This window comes from Megalopta genalis, unplaced genomic scaffold (assembly GCF_051020955.1).
Source record: "Megalopta genalis isolate 19385.01 unplaced genomic scaffold, iyMegGena1_principal scaffold0136, whole genome shotgun sequence".
Taxonomy (NCBI): Eukaryota; Metazoa; Arthropoda; class Insecta; order Hymenoptera; family Halictidae; genus Megalopta; species Megalopta genalis.
In genome coordinates this window covers 357,501-372,130 of record NW_027476205.1, presented here as the reverse complement: position 1 = coordinate 372,130, position 14,630 = coordinate 357,501, and positions in this window count along the sequence as shown.

The window sequence follows — 14,630 nt, the reverse complement described above, 5'->3', positions numbered from 1 at the left end:
TACTTTAAACAATGTATCGTTCTAAATGCTTAATCCCTATGTAAAAAAGTTATTTAAGCAGGAATATGTTATTGAAAAAAATTAGAAAAATTTATTTTAGCCGTAAATCGAAAATAATGGATCGAGCGAATCGGTCGATTGCGCCGAGACGCGCTATGATGCAACAGACGAGCGATTGGAACGCCCGAATATTTTCAAAGTCCCAACGTACCGATCAAGAGTAAAGTACCATTTTCCTACATTAGATTTCGTTCTAAATGCTTAATCCCTATGTAAAAACGTTAGTTAAGCAAGAATATCGTATTTTTAAAAAAATCTAATGATAGGATTTTCCAGAAAAATGAAAAAACCGAAAAATGTCAAGAGTAAAGTGCCATTTTCTGACATTAGATTTCGTTCTAAATGCTTAATCCCTATGTAGAAACGTTAGTTAAGCAAGAATATCGTATTTTTAAAAAAATCTAATGATAGGATTTTTCAGAAAATTGAAAAAACCGTAAAATGTCAAGAGTAAAGTGCCCTTACTTTAAACAATGTATCGTTCTAAATGCTTAATCCCTATGTAAAAAAGTTATTTAAGCAGGAATATGTTATTGAAAAAAATTAGAAAAATTTATTTTAGCCGTAAATCGAAAATAATGGATCGAGCGAATCGCTCGATTGCGCCGAGACGCGCGATGATGCAACAGACGAGCGATTGGAACGCCCGAATATTTTCAAAGTCCCAACGTACCGATCAAGAGTAAAGTACCATTTTCCTACATTAGATTTCGTTCTAAATGCTTAATCCCTATGTAGAAACGTTAGTTAAGCAAGAATATCGTATTTTTAAAAAAATCTAATGATAGGATTTTCCAGAAAATTGAAAAAACCGAAAAATGTCAAGAGTAAAGTGCCATTTTCTGACATTAGATTTCGTTCTAAATGCTTAATCCCTATGTAGAAACGTTAGATAAGCAAGAATATCGTATTTTTAAAAAAATCTAATGATAGGATTTTTCAGAAAATTGAAAAAACCGTAAAATGTCAAGAGTAAAGTGCCCTTATTTTAAACAATCTATCGTTCTAAATGCTTAATCCCTATGTAAAAAAGTTATCTAAGCAAGAATATGTTATTGAATAAAATGAGAAAAATTTATTTTAGCCGTAAATCGAAAATAATGGGTCGAGCGAATCGCTCGATTGCGCCGAGACGCGCTATGATGCAACAGACGAGCGATTGGAACGCCCGAATATTTTCAAAGTCCCAACGTACCGATCAAGAGTAAAGTACCATTTTCCTACATTAGATTTCGTTCTAAATGCTTAATCCCTATGTAGAAACGTTAGTTAAGCAAGAATATCGTATTTTTAAAAAAATCTAATGATAGGATTTTCCAGAAAAATGAAAAAACCGAAAAATGTCAAGAGTAAAGTGCCATTTTCTGACATTAGATTTCGTTCTAAATGCTTAATCCCTATGTAGAAACGTTAGTTAAGCAAGAATATCGTATTTTTAAAAAAATCTAATGATAGGATTTTTCAGAAAATTGAAAAAACCGTAAAATGTCAAGAGTAAAGTGCCCTTACTTTAAACAATATATCGTTCTAAATGCTTAATCCCTATGTAAAAAAGTTATTTAAGCAGGAATATGTTATTGAAAAAAATTAGAAAAATTTATTTTAGCCGTAAATCGAAAATAATGGATCGAGCGAATCGGTCGATTGCGCCGAGACGCGCTATGATGCAACAGACGAGCGATTGGAACGCCCGAATATTTTCAAAGTCCCAACGTACCGATCAAGAGTAAAGTACCATTTTCCTACATTAGATTTCGTTCTAAATGCTTAATCCCTATGTAAAAACGTTAGTTAAGCAAGAATATCGTATTTTTAAAAAAATCTAATGATAGGATTTTCCAGAAAATTGAAAAAACCGAAAAATGTCAAGAGTAAAGTGCCATTTTCTGACATTAGATTTCGTTCTAAATGCTTAATCCCTATGTAGAAACGTTAGTTAAGCAAGAATATCGTATTTTTAAAAAAATCTAATGATAGGATTCTTCAGAAAATTGAAAAAACCGTAAAATGTCAAGAGTAAAGTGCCCTTACTTTAAACAATGTATCGTTCTAAATGCTTAATCCCTATGTAAAAAAGTTATTTAAGCAGGAATATGTTATTGAAAAAAATTAGAAAAATTTATTTTAGCCGTAAATCGAAAATAATGGGGACACCGGAGCTGTTCGAAGCGCCGAGCGCGTCGCGTACGCCCGAATATTTTCAAAGTCCCAACGTACCGATCAAGAGTAAAGTACCATTTTCCTACATTAGATTTCGTTCTAAATGCTTAATCCCTATGTAAAAACGTTAGTTAAGCAAGAATATCGTATTTTTAAAAAAATCTAATGATAGGATTTTCCAGAAAATTGAAAAAACCGAAAAATGTCAAGAGTAAAGTGCCATTTTCTGACATTAGATTTCGTTCTAAATGCTTAATCCCTATGTAGAAACGTTAGTTAAGCAAGAATATCGTATTTTTAAAAAAATCTAATGATAGGATTCTTCAGAAAATTGAAAAAACCGTAAAATGTCAAGAGTAAAGTGCCCTTACTTTAAACAATGTATCGTTCTAAATGCTTAATCCCTATGTAAAAAAGTTATTTAAGCAGGAATATGTTATTGAAAAAAATTAGAAAAATTTATTTTAGCCGTAAATCGAAAATAATGGATCGAGCGAATCGGTCGATTGCGCCGAGACGCGCTATGATGCAACAGACGAGCGATTGGAACGCCCGAATATTTTCAAAGTCCCAACGTACCGATCAAGAGTAAAGTACCATTTTCCTACATTAGATTTCGTTCTAAATGCTTAATCCCTATGTAAAAACGTTAGTTAAGCAAGAATATCGTATTTTTAAAAAAATCTAATGATAGGATTTTCCAGAAAATTGAAAAAACCGAAAAATGTCAAGAGTAAAGTGCCATTTTCTGACATTAGATTTCGTTCTAAATGCTTAATCCCTATGTAGAAACGTTAGTTAAGCAAGAATATCGTATTTTTAAAAAAATCTAATGATAGGATTCTTCAGAAAATTGAAAAAACCGTAAAATGTCAAGAGTAAAGTGCCCTTACTTTAAACAATGTATCGTTCTAAATGCTTAATCCCTATGTAAAAAAGTTATTTAAGCAGGAATATGTTATTGAAAAAAATTAGAAAAATTTATTTTAGCCGTAAATCGAAAATAATGGGGACACCGGAGCTGTTCGAAGCGCCGAGCGCGTCGCGTACGCCCGAATATTTTCAAAGTCCCAACGTACCGATCAAGAGTAAAGTACCATTTTCCTACATTAGATTTCGTTCTAAATGCTTAATCCCTATGTAAAAACGTTAGTTAAGCAAGAATATCGTATTTTTAAAAAAATCTAATGATAGGATTTTCCAGAAAATTGAAAAAACCGAAAAATGTCAAGAGTAAAGTGCCATTTTCTGACATTAGATTTCGTTCTAAATGCTTAATCCCTATGTAGAAACGTTAGTTAAGCAAGAATATCGTATTTTTAAAAAAATCTAATGATAGGATTCTTCAGAAAATTGAAAAAACCGTAAAATGTCAAGAGTAAAGTGCCCTTACTTTAAACAATGTATCGTTCTAAATGCTTAATCCCTATGTAAAAAAGTTATTTAAGCAGGAATATGTTATTGAAAAAAATTAGAAAAATTTATTTTAGCCGTAAATCGAAAATAATGGATCGAGCGAATCGGTCGATTGCGCCGAGACGCGCTATGATGCAACAGACGAGCGATTGGAACGCCCGAATATTTTCAAAGTCCCAACGTACCGATCAAGAGTAAAGTACCATTTTCCTACATTAGATTTCGTTCTAAATGCTTAATCCCTATGTAAAAACGTTAGTTAAGCAAGAATATCGTATTTTTAAAAAAATCTAATGATAGGATTTTCCAGAAAATTGAAAAAACCGAAAAATGTCAAGAGTAAAGTGCCATTTTCTGACATTAGATTTCGTTCTAAATGCTTAATCCCTATGTAGAAACGTTAGTTAAGCAAGAATATCGTATTTTTAAAAAAATCTAATGATAGGATTTTTCAGAAAATTGAAAAAACCGTAAAATGTCAAGAGTAAAGTGCCCTTACTTTAAACAATGTATCGTTCTAAATGCTTAATCCCTATGTAAAAAAGTTATTTAAGCAGGAATATGTTATTGAAAAAAATTAGAAAAATTTATTTTAGCCGTAAATCGAAAATAATGGATCGAGCGAATCGGTCGATTGCGCCGAGACGCGCTATGATGCAACAGACGAGCGATTGGAACGCCCGAATATTTTCAAAGTCCCAACGTACCGATCAAGAGTAAAGTACCATTTTCCTACATTAGATTTCGTTCTAAATGCTTAATCCCTATGTAAAAACGTTAGTTAAGCAAGAATATCGTATTTTTAAAAAAATCTAATGATAGGATTTTCCAGAAAATTGAAAAAACCGAAAAATGTCAAGAGTAAAGTGCCATTTTCTGACATTAGATTTCGTTCTAAATGCTTAATCCCTATGTAGAAACGTTAGTTAAGCAAGAATATCGTATTTTTAAAAAAATCTAATGATAGGATTTTTCAGAAAATTGAAAAAACCGTAAAATGTCAAGAGTAAAGTGCCCTTACTTTAAACAATGTATCGTTCTAAATGCTTAATCCCTATGTAAAAAAGTTATTTAAGCAGGAATATGTTATTGAAAAAAATTAGAAAAATTTATTTTAGCCGTAAATCGAAAATAATGGATCGAGCGAATCGGTCGATTGCGCCGAGACGCGCTATGATGCAACAGACGAGCGATTGGAACGCCCGAATATTTTCAAAGTCCCAACGTACCGATCAAGAGTAAAGTACCATTTTCCTACATTAGATTTCGTTCTAAATGCTTAATCCCTATGTAAAAACGTTAGTTAAGCAAGAATATCGTATTTTTAAAAAAATCTAATGATAGGATTTTCCAGAAAATTGAAAAAACCGAAAAATGTCAAGAGTAAAGTGCCATTTTCTGACATTAGATTTCGTTCCAAATGCTTAATCCCTATGTAGAAACGTTAGTTAAGCAAGAATATCGTATTTTTAAAAAAATCTAATGATAGGATTTTTCAGAAAATTGAAAAAACCGTAAAATGTCAAGAGTAAAGTGCCCTTACTTTAAACAATGTATCGTTCTAAATGCTTAATCCCTATGTAAAAAAGTTATTTAAGCAGGAATATGTTATTGAAAAAAATTAGAAAAATTTATTTTAGCCGTAAATCGAAAATAATGGATCGAGCGAATCGCTCGATTGCGCCGAGACGCGCTATGATGCAACAGACGAGCGATTGGAACGCCCGAATATTTTCAAAGTCCCAACGTACCGATCAAGAGTAAAGTACCATTTTCCTACATTAGATTTCGTTCTAAATGCTTAATCCCTATGTAGAAACGTTAGTTAAGCAAGAATATCGTATTTTTAAAAAAATCTAATGATAGGATTTTCCAGAAAATTGAAAAAACCGAAAAATGTCAAGAGTAAAGTGCCATTTTCTGACATTAGATTTCGTTCTAAATGCTTAATCCCTATGTAGAAACGTTAGTTAAGCAAGAATATCGTATTTTTAAAAAAATCTAATGATAGGATTCTTCAGAAAATTGAAAAAACCGTAAAATGTCAAGAGTAAAGTGCCCTTACTTTAAACAATGTATCGTTCTAAATGCTTAATCCCTATGTAAAAAAGTTATTTAAGCAGGAATATGTTATTGAAAAAAATTAGAAAAATTTATTTTAGCCGTAAATCGAAAATAATGGGGACACCGGAGCTGTTCGAAGCGCCGAGCGCGTCGCGTACGCCCGAATATTTTCAAAGTCCCAACGTACCGATCAAGAGTAAAGTACCATTTTCCTACATTAGATTTCGTTCTAAATGCTTAATCCCTATGTAAAAACGTTAGTTAAGCAAGAATATCGTATTTTTAAAAAAATCTAATGATAGGATTTTCCAGAAAATTGAAAAAACCGAAAAATGTCAAGAGTAAAGTGCCATTTTCTGACATTAGATTTCGTTCTAAATGCTTAATCCCTATGTAGAAACGTTAGTTAAGCAAGAATATCGTATTTTTAAAAAAATCTAATGATAGGATTCTTCAGAAAATTGAAAAAACCGTAAAATGTCAAGAGTAAAGTGCCCTTACTTTAAACAATGTATCGTTCTAAATGCTTAATCCCTATGTAAAAAAGTTATTTAAGCAGGAATATGTTATTGAAAAAAATTAGAAAAATTTATTTTAGCCGTAAATCGAAAATAATGGATCGAGCGAATCGGTCGATTGCGCCGAGACGCGCTATGATGCAACAGACGAGCGATTGGAACGCCCGAATATTTTCAAAGTCCCAACGTACCGATCAAGAGTAAAGTACCATTTTCCTACATTAGATTTCGTTCTAAATGCTTAATCCCTATGTAAAAACGTTAGTTAAGCAAGAATATCGTATTTTTAAAAAAATCTAATGATAGGATTTTCCAGAAAATTGAAAAAACCGAAAAATGTCAAGAGTAAAGTGCCATTTTCTGACATTAGATTTCGTTCTAAATGCTTAATCCCTATGTAGAAACGTTAGTTAAGCAAGAATATCGTATTTTTAAAAAAATCTAATGATAGGATTCTTCAGAAAATTGAAAAAACCGTAAAATGTCAAGAGTAAAGTGCCCTTACTTTAAACAATGTATCGTTCTAAATGCTTAATCCCTATGTAAAAAAGTTATTTAAGCAGGAATATGTTATTGAAAAAAATTAGAAAAATTTATTTTAGCCGTAAATCGAAAATAATGGGGACACCGGAGCTGTTCGAAGCGCCGAGCGCGTCGCGTACGCCCGAATATTTTCAAAGTCCCAACGTACCGATCAAGAGTAAAGTACCATTTTCCTACATTAGATTTCGTTCTAAATGCTTAATCCCTATGTAAAAACGTTAGTTAAGCAAGAATATCGTATTTTTAAAAAAATCTAATGATAGGATTTTTCAGAAAATTGAAAAAACCGTAAAATGTCAAGAGTAAAGTGCCCTTACTTTAAACAATGTATCGTTCTAAATGCTTAATCCCTATGTAAAAAAGTTATTTAAGCAGGAATATGTTATTGAAAAAAATTAGAAAAATTTATTTTAGCCGTAAATCGAAAATAATGGATCGAGCGAATCGGTCGATTGCGCCGAGACGCGCTATGATGCAACAGACGAGCGATTGGAACGCCCGAATATTTTCAAAGTCCCAACGTACCGATCAAGAGTAAAGTACCATTTTCCTACATTAGATTTCGTTCTAAATGCTTAATCCCTATGTAAAAACGTTAGTTAAGCAAGAATATCGTATTTTTAAAAAAATCTAATGATAGGATTTTCCAGAAAATTGAAAAAACCGAAAAATGTCAAGAGTAAAGTGCCATTTTCTGACATTAGATTTCGTTCTAAATGCTTAATCCCTATGTAGAAACGTTAGTTAAGCAAGAATATCGTATTTTTAAAAAAATCTAATGATAGGATTTTTCAGAAAATTGAAAAAACCGTAAAATGTCAAGAGTAAAGTGCCCTTACTTTAAACAATGTATCGTTCTAAATGCTTAATCCCTATGTAAAAAAGTTATTTAAGCAGGAATATGTTATTGAAAAAAATTAGAAAAATTTATTTTAGCCGTAAATCGAAAATAATGGATCGAGCGAATCGGTCGATTGCGCCGAGACGCGCTATGATGCAACAGACGAGCGATTGGAACGCCCGAATATTTTCAAAGTCCCAACGTACCGATCAAGAGTAAAGTACCATTTTCCTACATTAGATTTCGTTCTAAATGCTTAATCCCTATGTAAAAACGTTAGTTAAGCAAGAATATCGTATTTTTAAAAAAATCTAATGATAGGATTTTCCAGAAAATTGAAAAAACCGAAAAATGTCAAGAGTAAAGTGCCATTTTCTGACATTAGATTTCGTTCCAAATGCTTAATCCCTATGTAGAAACGTTAGTTAAGCAAGAATATCGTATTTTTAAAAAAATCTAATGATAGGATTTTTCAGAAAATTGAAAAAACCGTAAAATGTCAAGAGTAAAGTGCCCTTACTTTAAACAATGTATCGTTCTAAATGCTTAATCCCTATGTAAAAAAGTTATTTAAGCAGGAATATGTTATTGAAAAAAATTAGAAAAATTTATTTTAGCCGTAAATCGAAAATAATGGATCGAGCGAATCGCTCGATTGCGCCGAGACGCGCTATGATGCAACAGACGAGCGATTGGAACGCCCGAATATTTTCAAAGTCCCAACGTACCGATCAAGAGTAAAGTACCATTTTCCTACATTAGATTTCGTTCTAAATGCTTAATCCCTATGTAGAAACGTTAGTTAAGCAAGAATATCGTATTTTTAAAAAAATCTAATGATAGGATTTTCCAGAAAATTGAAAAAACCGAAAAATGTCAAGAGTAAAGTGCCATTTTCTGACATTAGATTTCGTTCTAAATGCTTAATCCCTATGTAGAAACGTTAGTTAAGCAAGAATATCGTATTTTTAAAAAAATCTAATGATAGGATTCTTCAGAAAATTGAAAAAACCGTAAAATGTCAAGAGTAAAGTGCCCTTACTTTAAACAATGTATCGTTCTAAATGCTTAATCCCTATGTAAAAAAGTTATTTAAGCAGGAATATGTTATTGAAAAAAATTAGAAAAATTTATTTTAGCCGTAAATCGAAAATAATGGATCGAGCGAATCGGTCGATTGCGCCGAGACGCGCTATGATGCAACAGACGAGCGATTGGAACGCCCGAATATTTTCAAAGTCCCAACGTACCGATCAAGAGTAAAGTACCATTTTCCTACATTAGATTTCGTTCTAAATGCTTAATCCCTATGTAAAAACGTTAGTTAAGCAAGAATATCGTATTTTTAAAAAAATCTAATGATAGGATTTTCCAGAAAATTGAAAAAACCGAAAAATGTCAAGAGTAAAGTGCCATTTTCTGACATTAGATTTCGTTCTAAATGCTTAATCCCTATGTAGAAACGTTAGTTAAGCAAGAATATCGTATTTTTAAAAAAATCTAATGATAGGATTCTTCAGAAAATTGAAAAAACCGTAAAATGTCAAGAGTAAAGTGCCCTTACTTTAAACAATGTATCGTTCTAAATGCTTAATCCCTATGTAAAAAAGTTATTTAAGCAGGAATATGTTATTGAAAAAAATTAGAAAAATTTATTTTAGCCGTAAATCGAAAATAATGGATCGAGCGAATCGGTCGATTGCGCCGAGACGCGCTATGATGCAACAGACGAGCGATTGGAACGCCCGAATATTTTCAAAGTCCCAACGTACCGATCAAGAGTAAAGTACCATTTTCCTACATTAGATTTCGTTCTAAATGCTTAATCCCTATGTAAAAACGTTAGTTAAGCAAGAATATCGTATTTTTAAAAAAATCTAATGATAGGATTTTCCAGAAAATTGAAAAAACCGAAAAATGTCAAGAGTAAAGTGCCATTTTCTGACATTAGATTTCGTTCTAAATGCTTAATCCCTATGTAGAAACGTTAGTTAAGCAAGAATATCGTATTTTTAAAAAAATCTAATGATAGGATTCTTCAGAAAATTGAAAAAACCGTAAAATGTCAAGAGTAAAGTGCCCTTACTTTAAACAATGTATCGTTCTAAATGCTTAATCCCTATGTAAAAAAGTTATTTAAGCAGGAATATGTTATTGAAAAAAATTAGAAAAATTTATTTTAGCCGTAAATCGAAAATAATGGGGACACCGGAGCTGTTCGAAGCGCCGAGCGCGTCGCGTACGCCCGAATATTTTCAAAGTCCCAACGTACCGATCAAGAGTAAAGTACCATTTTCCTACATTAGATTTCGTTCTAAATGCTTAATCCCTATGTAAAAACGTTAGTTAAGCAAGAATATCGTATTTTTAAAAAAATCTAATGATAGGATTTTCCAGAAAATTGAAAAAACCGAAAAATGTCAAGAGTAAAGTGCCATTTTCTGACATTAGATTTCGTTCTAAATGCTTAATCCCTATGTAGAAACGTTAGTTAAGCAAGAATATCGTATTTTTAAAAAAATCTAATGATAGGATTCTTCAGAAAATTGAAAAAACCGTAAAATGTCAAGAGTAAAGTGCCCTTACTTTAAACAATGTATCGTTCTAAATGCTTAATCCCTATGTAAAAAAGTTATTTAAGCAGGAATATGTTATTGAAAAAAATTAGAAAAATTTATTTTAGCCGTAAATCGAAAATAATGGATCGAGCGAATCGGTCGATTGCGCCGAGACGCGCTATGATGCAACAGACGAGCGATTGGAACGCCCGAATATTTTCAAAGTCCCAACGTACCGATCAAGAGTAAAGTACCATTTTCCTACATTAGATTTCGTTCTAAATGCTTAATCCCTATGTAAAAACGTTAGTTAAGCAAGAATATCGTATTTTTAAAAAAATCTAATGATAGGATTTTCCAGAAAATTGAAAAAACCGAAAAATGTCAAGAGTAAAGTGCCATTTTCTGACATTAGATTTCGTTCTAAATGCTTAATCCCTATGTAGAAACGTTAGTTAAGCAAGAATATCGTATTTTTAAAAAAATCTAATGATAGGATTTTTCAGAAAATTGAAAAAACCGTAAAATGTCAAGAGTAAAGTGCCCTTACTTTAAACAATGTATCGTTCTAAATGCTTAATCCCTATGTAAAAAAGTTATTTAAGCAGGAATATGTTATTGAAAAAAATTAGAAAAATTTATTTTAGCCGTAAATCGAAAATAATGGATCGAGCGAATCGGTCGATTGCGCCGAGACGCGCTATGATGCAACAGACGAGCGATTGGAACGCCCGAATATTTTCAAAGTCCCAACGTACCGATCAAGAGTAAAGTACCATTTTCCTACATTAGATTTCGTTCTAAATGCTTAATCCCTATGTAAAAACGTTAGTTAAGCAAGAATATCGTATTTTTAAAAAAATCTAATGATAGGATTTTCCAGAAAATTGAAAAAACCGAAAAATGTCAAGAGTAAAGTGCCATTTTCTGACATTAGATTTCGTTCTAAATGCTTAATCCCTATGTAGAAACGTTAGTTAAGCAAGAATATCGTATTTTTAAAAAAATCTAATGATAGGATTCTTCAGAAAATTGAAAAAACCGTAAAATGTCAAGAGTAAAGTGCCCTTACTTTAAACAATGTATCGTTCTAAATGCTTAATCCCTATGTAAAAAAGTTATTTAAGCAGGAATATGTTATTGAAAAAAATTAGAAAAATTTATTTTAGCCGTAAATCGAAAATAATGGGGACACCGGAGCTGTTCGAAGCGCCGAGCGCGTCGCGTACGCCCGAATATTTTCAAAGTCCCAACGTACCGATCAAGAGTAAAGTACCATTTTCCTACATTAGATTTCGTTCTAAATGCTTAATCCCTATGTAAAAACGTTAGTTAAGCAAGAATATCGTATTTTTAAAAAAATCTAATGATAGGATTTTCCAGAAAATTGAAAAAACCGAAAAATGTCAAGAGTAAAGTGCCATTTTCTGACATTAGATTTCGTTCTAAATGCTTAATCCCTATGTAGAAACGTTAGTTAAGCAAGAATATCGTATTTTTAAAAAAATCTAATGATAGGATTCTTCAGAAAATTGAAAAAACCGTAAAATGTCAAGAGTAAAGTGCCCTTACTTTAAACAATGTATCGTTCTAAATGCTTAATCCCTATGTAAAAAAGTTATTTAAGCAGGAATATGTTATTGAAAAAAATTAGAAAAATTTATTTTAGCCGTAAATCGAAAATAATGGATCGAGCGAATCGCTCGATTGCGCCGAGACGCGCTATGATGCAACAGACGAGCGATTGGAACGCCCGAATATTTTCAAAGTCCCAACGTACCGATCAAGAGTAAAGTACCATTTTCCTACATTAGATTTCGTTCTAAATGCTTAATCCCTATGTAGAAACGTTAGTTAAGCAAGAATATCGTATTTTTAAAAAAATCTAATGATAGGATTTTCCAGAAAATTGAAAAAACCGAAAAATGTCAAGAGTAAAGTGCCATTTTCTGACATTAGATTTCGTTCTAAATGCTTAATCCCTATGTAGAAACGTTAGATAAGCAAGAATATCGTATTTTTAAAAAAATCTAATGATAGGATTTTTCAGAAAATTGAAAAAACCGTAAAATGTCAAGAGTAAAGTGCCCTTATTTTAAACAATCTATCGTTCTAAATGCTTAATCCCTATGTAAAAAAGTTATCTAAGCAAGAATATGTTATTGAATAAAATGAGAAAAATTTATTTTAGCCGTAAATCGAAAAGAAGTCTGTTCGTTTCTCTGTCTCTCTCGCGCGATCGAACTATCGATGTTTCCCGGCAAACTATTGGGAGTTTAATTAAACTTTATACATGAAATTACTCGTTCTGATCCCCGCTACACAGCCGTATACTTTTTATAATTTTGTGGAATCGGGAACCTTGAAATATTTATCATAACGCGGATCGACTGTCTCTGTCTCTTTCTAGATCGGAAGAATCGATGTTTCCCGGCAAACTATTGGGAGTTTAATTAAACTTTATACATGAAATTACTCGTTCTGATCCCCGCTACACAGCCGTATACTTTTTATAATTTTGTGGAATCGGGAACCTCGAAATATTTATCATAACGCGGATCGACTGTCTCTGTCTCTTTCTAGATCGGAAGAATCGATGTTTCCCGGCAAACTATTGGGAGTTTAATTAAACTTTATACATGAAATTACTCGTTCTGATCCCTGCTACACAGCCGTATACTTTTTATAATTTTGTGGAATCGGGAACCTTGAAATATTTATCATAACGCGGATCGACTGTCTCTGTCTCTTTCTAGATCGGAAGAATCGATGTTTCCCGGCAAACTATTGGGAGATTAATTAAACTTTATACATGAAATTACTCGTTTTGATCCCCGCTACACAGCCGTATACTTTTTATAATTTTGTGGAATCGGGAACCTTGAAATATTTATCATAACGCGGATCGACTGTCTCTGTCTCTTTCTAGATCGGAAGAATCGATGTTTCCCGGCAAACTATTGGGAGTTTAATTAAACTTTATACATGAAATTACTCGTTCTGATCCCCGCTACACAGCCGTATACTTTTTATAATTTTGTGGGATCGGGAACCTTGAAATATTTATCATAACGCGGATCGACTGTCTCTGTCTCTTTCTAGATCGGAAGAATCGATGTTTCCCGGCAAACTATTGGGAGTTTAATTAAACTTTATACATGAAATTACTCGTTCTGATCCCTGCTACACAGCCGTATACTTTTTATAATTTTGTGGAATCGGGAACCTTGAAATATTTATCATAACGCGGATCGACTGTCTCTGTCTCTTTCTAGATCGGAAGAATCGATGTTTCCCGGCAAACTATTGGGAGATTAATTAAACTTTATAGATGAAATTACTCGTTTTGATCCCCGCTACACAGCCGTATAATTTTTATAATTTTGTGGAATCGGGAACCTCGAAATATTTATCATAACGCGGATCGACTGTCTCTGTCTCTTTCTAGATCGGAAGAATCGATGTTTCCCGGCAAACTATTGGGAGATTAATTAAACTTTATACATGAAATTACTCGTTTTGATCCCCGCTACACAGCCGTATACTTTTTATAATTTTGTGGAATCGGGAACCTTGAAATATTTATCATAACGCGGATCGACTGTCTCTGTCTCTTTCTAGATCGGAAGAATCGATGTTTCCCGGCAAACTATTGGGAGTTTAATTAAACTTTATACATGAAATTACTCGTTCTGATCCCCGCTACACAGCCGTATACTTTTTATAATTTTGTGGAATCGGGAACCTTGAAATATTTATCATAACGCGGATCGACTGTCTCTGTCTCTTTCTAGATCGGAAGAATCGATGTTTCCCGGCAAACTATTGGGAGTTTAATTAAACTTTATACATGAAATTACTCGTTCTGATCCCTGCTACACAGCCGTATACTTTTTATAATTTTGTGGAATCGGGAACCTCGAAATATTTATCATAACGCGGATCGACTGTCTCTGTCTCTTTCTAGATCGGAAGAATCGATGTTTCCCGGCAAACTATTGGGAGATTAATTAAACTTTTTACATGAAATTACTCGTTTTGATCCCCGCTACACAGCCGTATACTTTTTATAATTTTGTGGAATCGGGAACCTTGAAATATTTATCATAACGCGGATCGACTGTCTCTGTCTCTTTCTAGATCGGAAGAATCGATGTTTCCCGGCAAACTATTGGGAGTTTAATTAAACTTTATACATGAAATTACTCGTTCTGATCCCTGCTACACAGCCGTATACTTTTTATAATTTTGTGGAATCGGGAACCTTGAAATATTTATCATAACGCGGATCGACTGTCTCTGTCTCTTTCTAGATCGGAAGAATCGATGTTTCCCGGCAAACTAATGGGATATTAATTAAACTTTATACACGAAATTACTCGTTTTGATCCCTGCTACACAGCCGTATACTTTTTATAATTTTGTGGAATCGGGAACCTTGAAATATTTAACATAACGCGGATCGTCTAT